General features: G+C 45.2%; 1 long non-coding RNA gene across 4 annotated transcripts in view; it reads right to left on the bottom strand.

Annotated features, from left to right (window-relative positions):
- Positions 1 to 12: 12 nt before the first annotated feature.
- LOC108445619 overlaps positions 13 to 6273 on the bottom strand; it is a 17194-nt gene continuing 10933 nt past the window's right edge. Inside the window, exons 1-3 of one of the 4 annotated variants that reach the window (XR_001860552.1) lie at positions 6200 to 6273; positions 5236 to 5302; positions 13 to 113 (exon numbers count right to left, since the gene is read on the bottom strand). This is a non-coding gene — a long non-coding RNA (uncharacterized LOC108445619). The remainder of the gene's footprint in view (positions 114 to 5235; positions 5303 to 6199) is intronic. The other 3 variants (XR_001860554.1, XR_001860555.1, XR_001860553.1) reach the window with 3 other exon arrangements.

Raw genomic sequence — 6273 nt, 5'->3', positions numbered from 1 at the left:
GCTCACTCTCGTTTACTAGAAGGCAATGGGGCCTGGGGCTTCTTCGAGCCATTGCTCCTCTTCTTCACAGGCTTCTTGACAGATGGGCGTTCACCCTTCTGGATTTCCATCTCCTACAAAGGCATAAAGAAACCCCATGAATCTTTAGAATGTAAAATAGGATATTACCTATTTAAAACACAAGTTATAACCAGGATCGTTGCTACCAAGGCTTGGGCAAACATTTCCTGACTTACAGAAGGAAACAGGCCAGAGATTCAGTGATGCCAACTCTTTCCTTTCAATAAGCCAAGGCAGGATATGGGTGCTACCATACTGAGCAGCAGTCTAAAATCATAAATTCGTTAGTCTTGAGCATAAATGGGAATAATGCAAACTGGTACGGAATGAGAAATCCTACGCCGTTTGCAATTTTAGGAGGCAGCACCTCACACCCAGCCACGAGCCTGGCCACAAAGGCTGGCACTTTTCCATGGGAAACAAAACTCAGCCCCACCATTTGTAGATATCAGTTAAGAAGCGGCATCTGGTACTCCAAGTAGAGCCAGAGTCTTAGTTGCTGGCAGCTTTGGTCTGGGAGAAATCCTGCACTGTTTGCAATTTTAAGAAGCAGCAACCCACTCCTGGCCGCAAGCCAAGGGACCAGCCACAGGTGCCTGGCCAGGAATGCTGGCCCTTTTCTATGGGAAAAAAAATGTACCCCACAGTTTCTTGATGTCAGTTTGGAGGTGGCATCTGGCACTCCAAGGGCAGCCAGAGTCCTAGCTGCTGGAAGCTTTGGTCTGGGAGAAATCCTATGATACTTGCCATTACGGAGGTGGCACACTACTGTCAGCCATGTGTGACTGGATGCAAACGGTGGCCATTCTCCGTAGGAAAAAACATCATTCCCCAAGTGTCTTGGGGTCAAGGGAGAGGTGGTGTCAGAGGCTCAAAAGGCATCCACCATCCTTGTTCCTGGAAACTTAGGTCTAAGAGAAATCCTGCACCATCCACAATTTTGGAGGTGCCCACCTACTGTCAGGCACGTGACTAAACCTAACCCTAACCCTAACCCTAACCCTGACCCAACCCTAACTCTAACCCAAGTGCAAACCCAAACCGAACCCTAACCTTAACCCTAATGGCAGCCAATAAATCCTAACCCTAAGCCTAATGCTAACCCTAAACCCTAACCCTAGATCTTTGGTCTGGGAGAAATCCTGAGACGTTCGAAATTTAGGAGGTGGCACCCGCTGTTGGCCACATGCGACCATACATGAACCATGGGAATTTTCCATCGGAAGAAACGTCGTTCCCCCACTATTTTGGAATCAGTTGATAGGTGGCATCTGGGGCTCCAAGCAAAGGCACAGTCCTAGCTGGTGGAGCCTTTTATCTGGGAGAAATCCTGCGACGTTCGCAATTTTTGAGACAGCAACTCACTGCCATCCACAGGAGTATAACCCTAACCCTAAAACAAACGCTAACCCCCGAAACCTAACCCTAACCTTAACCCATTACATTAACCCAAACCCTAAACCTAACCTTAACATTTTCGTAACCCTTACCTTAACGCTAACCCTAACCCAAACACTAACCTTAATGGCGGCCAATTAACCCTAAGCCTAACTCTAGCCCTAACCTTAAACCATAACCCTAACCCTAACTCTTTGCTCTGGGAGAAATCCTGCAACGTTTGCCATTTTTGTGGTGGCAACCCACTGTGAGCAACATTAGACTAACCTGAACCCAAACAATAACCCTAATGGCTCCCAACAAACCACATCCCTAACCCTAACCCTAACCCTCTGGTATGGGAGAATTTGTGCGTTGTTTGCCATTTTGGAGGCGGCACCCCACCGCCCTCCACATGCGACTGGATGCAAACGGTGGCCATTTTTCATGGGAAAAAAACCTCATTCTCCCAGTCTCTTGGGGTCAAGTGAGAGGTGGCATCTGAGGCTCCAAAGGCAGCCAGAATCCTAGTTTCTGGCAGCAGTGGTATGGGAGAAATCCTGTGCTGTTCGCCATTTTGGAGGCGGCACCCCACTGTCGGCCACATGTGACTGGACATGAATGGTGGCCATTTTCCATGGGAAAAATAACTCATCCCCCCCAGTATCTTGGGTGAGGTCAGAGGTGGTGTCTGGGGCTCCAAAGGCAGCCACCATCCTAGCTGCTGGCAGCTTTGGTCTGGGAGAAATCCTGCAACGTTCTCGATTTTAGGCGGTGGCATTCCACTCTCAGCGACATGCACCTGGACATGAATGGTGGCCATTTTCCATGGGAAAAAAAACCTCAGCCTCTCAGTGTCTTGAAAGCAGGTCAGAGGTGGTGTCTTGGGTACAAGGGGAGACAGAGTCCTTGTTGATGGCAGCTTTGTTCTTGGAGAAATCCTGTGACCTTCACAATTTTAGCCAGCAGCACACCACTGTCGGCCACATGCGACTGGATGTGAATGGTGGCCCTTTTCCATGGGAAAAAAACCTAATTCCCTCAGTATCTCAGGGTCAGAGGGGGTGTCTGGGTCTCTAAGGGCAGCCAGAGTCCTAGTTGCTGGCAGCTTTGGTCTGGGAGAAATCCCGCGATGTTCGTGATTTTAGGAGGCAGCACCCCTTCTCGGCCACAGGCTGCTCCTCATGTCATGCTTTTCAATTTTATTGTTTTCACTTTGGTCCAGAATTTTCTCTTTTTTTTTTAAGCATTTCATTTCATCAATTTCTTCTCCTGTCTTTTCGTTTGACTTCATTCCCTGATTTCGGGATTTATGTTATTAAAATTTTGGCAAGTTTCGGTCCTTTTCACTGCACCTCATTTCATCCCAATCAATTTGGTTGTAATCACCCCATTTCCAATTTTCTTTTTTGAAAATTGCATTTTGTTTTTATCATATCTCCTTTCCATGGTGTTTGTTACACTTTCTTCACTGATTTCAAGATTTCCTTTCATGAAAGGAAATTCTTCATTTCATTTCATGAATTGACATCTCGCCATTTCAATGAGTATTAATTCAGAAAGGTTCAGGCCATTTCCTGCACTTCAGGTCATCCCATTCCATTCCATTATATGGCTTTCACTTCACTTTGGAATTTTTGGGGTTTTTTCTTAGGATTTCATTTAATCAATTTCATCTTCTCTTTATTTGTTTCATTTCCTGATTTCGGGATTTCAATGAGTATGACTTTGGCAAGGCTCTATCCTTTTCACTGCACCTCATTTCATCCCAATCCATTTCATTGTAGTCACTCCATTTCCAAATTTTCTTTTTTTTTTTTTACCTGAATTTGATGTCATCATATCTCCTTTCCAGTGTGTTTGTTTCCCTTTTTCCCCTGATTTCAAGATTTTATTTCCTTTCATTTCATGGCCGAAACTTGCGAAATTATACTTATTGAAATCCTGAATTCAGGGAATGAAGTCAAACAAAGAGACAGGAGAAGAAATTGATGAAAGGAAATGCTAAAAAAAAAAAAAAGAGAAAATTCTGAAACGAAATGAAAACAGTAACATGGCATGGGATGACATGAAGTGCAGGGAAATGGACTGAACCTTGTGTCCTGGGTTGCAGTGTATTCTATTACCATCCCCATCAGCCGTTGAAACCAGGTGGGGCAGTGTTTCCTTGCCTCCTCCCCCCAGACTATCTTGCTGTTAATGGCCCATCATTGTCCTGCCGCATGACTCATAGATAACTCCCTCTGGACTATCTTCTGTTAATGAGCCTAATCAACACTTGGCCTCATGACTCATTACCCCATTGTGAGATGCTCCACCCAGAGGGAGGAACCAAGCATCCCATCGTGGATATAAGCTGAGGCTGAACACCAGAGACAAGGTCTTTCCACTGGATTTCCAGAAGACAGGAGCTACACAGCCACCACTGGACCTTCTGAGGAAGAGCAGACCCTTTTTCTACAGGATCACCGCTTCAGAGGACTGCAGCCACCATTCTACCAGACTGCTACCACCACCCTGACTAACAGGGAGTCAGGTTGTATCTTGACTCTGTCAGTTTGAACCAGTGTTTTCTTTTAGTTTTTTTTTCTTTCCTTTTCTTTAACTTCCCCATTAAATTGTTATTCTGACTTGGTGCCTCCCACTGGTTTGTTTTCAAACTAGTACACCTTGCCAAATTAATCCTCATTGAAATCACAAGATTTCATTTTCTTTCATGAAAGGAAATAAAATCTCGAAGTCAGAAAACAAACTGAAATAAACTGACTGGGGTGGACTTCTCAATGAAATGAAATTCAGTTTAAAGAACTAAAAGAAAATTCTGAAATGAAGTGATTGTAATCAAATGTAGTGAGGTGACATGAAGTGTCCCTTGGCATGCCTTTTATAGTTGCAGTGTCCCTGGAGGTCCAGGCTTTATGGTATGCAATCACTTACAAGTACTTAACACAGGACTGACATAAGTATTAGTAGCTAAAGGCACACAACCCAGATTAGTATGAAAATAGGTACTTTGGTGTCATCTCCGGCCCAGCTGATTCCATAGAAAGCAGAGCAGCTTAAGCAGGAAAGAGTAAGAATTTCCTCTCTAGATATCCTTATGCTCTGGTGGGACATCAGGGGACATCAGGGACAGAAGCAGAGTTCACATCCTATTAGGAAGAGGAGGGCTCCAGAAGCAGCGATCTGGATAGGAGAAGGATCCACAGCTTGGTGTGACTTGTGAGCAAGAGCTGCCTTGGGCACTTAATTCCAAAAGAGGTTGAGACTTACGCAACCCCAACAGAATTGAGACTCATTTTATTTCGTAATCTTAAAACATGGCCCTCAGTGCTGCATTTCCAGCTGTCCAGATTGCGTGACACTTTGGTTAACAAGATGTGTATTGTAGATCCAGTGCTTTAGGCTCCCATGTCTCCCATGCAATGTTACTGAATCCCCAGCTCCCTGCTGTAGATATGGCCATGAAAAAGTGAGCTCAAGAGTTAGCTCACAGGTGGTCACTTTTTCAAACAGCATCAATTTCAAGAAATTTTATCTAAATGTAACAGGAAAACCTAAATTACTATAATTTTTTAAAAGAAAAATTACCCTGTCCTCTCTTTTACCTCCCCTTTTCATTCCTGGATTGCTCTCTAAGAATTACAGTAACATGCAAATAAATCACTTCAGTTACAGATCTGTCATTCAATCCTAAATTCTTTAAGAAGCCTAAGTATTCCACTTAGTATAAGGTAATGTAGCAAATGGAATATAATGGCCATTAGAAACAGGATAACAGTGTGGGTGGAGGGTCACCTGCTTACAGTTATCTTGGTCAGATTACATCAGTCAGCTGTACAGGAGATCTGCTGGCTCTTTCCACCTGAAAGAAAGACCAGAAGAAACAGCTCAAGCACCAAGCAGCTGGCAAACACAAATGTTCATGTTTCTTAGACTGAGATGAGTTGGTCTGATCATCTCCTATAGATTAAAATACAGCAAAGCCCATAAAAGCTCCCTCCTGTGCTCTGGCTGCACCCCTCAGTCTGGTTTTCCCTGGCCTGACCCTCTCCCATAGAATCACAGAATGGTTTGGGTTGCAAGGGACTGTAAAGATCATCCAGTTCCAACTCTGCTGTCATGGGCAGGGACACCTTCCACTAGACCGGGCTGCTCAGAGCCCCATCCAACCTGACCATGAACACTTCCAGGGAAGGGGCATCCACAGCTTCTTTTGGGAAACCTGTTCCAGTGCCTCACCACCCTCACAGTGAAGGATTTCTTCCCAACATCTAATCCAAATCTAATCTAAATTCTGTGAGTTTAAAGCCATTCACCATTCACCCTTGTCCTATCACTACATGCCTTTGTAAAAAGTCCTTCTCCTGCTCTCTTGTGGGCACCCTTTAAATACTGGAAGGTGCTATAAGGTCTCCCTGGAGCCTTCTCTTCTCCAGGCTGAACATCTCCAACTCTCTCAGCCTGTCTTCACAGGAGAGATACCCCAGCCCTCTAAGAATCTTTGTAGCCCTCCTCTGAACCTGCTCCAACACTTCACTTCCTTCTTTTATTGGCACCCTAGAGTTCGGTATCCAGCAGCCGATCCTGGAAAGCCAGGGAGGATTTCCATTCTGCTGGGGAATTTACCTTCCAGTGCTTCTTCACTGATGATTCCACCTTTTAAACTGTTTTTTTCCCGTTCCGTATCCACATAATCACCACTTCCCTCCACTCCTTACCCCTGCGGTACCCCAGCTCTCCGGCTCTGCCCTTTGTTTACCCTCGCCTTGCGTGAGTAAGCAGCTCAGCTACACGGCTTGTTCCCAGTCTCCCTGGGGCGGTGCTTGCCCCGCC

Source organism: Corvus brachyrhynchos, unplaced genomic scaffold (assembly GCF_000691975.1).
Source record: "Corvus brachyrhynchos isolate BGI_N302 unplaced genomic scaffold, ASM69197v1 scaffold101, whole genome shotgun sequence".
Lineage (NCBI taxonomy): Eukaryota > Metazoa > Chordata > Aves > Passeriformes > Corvidae > Corvus > Corvus brachyrhynchos.
This window is presented reverse-complemented; position numbering and strand designations above follow the sequence as displayed.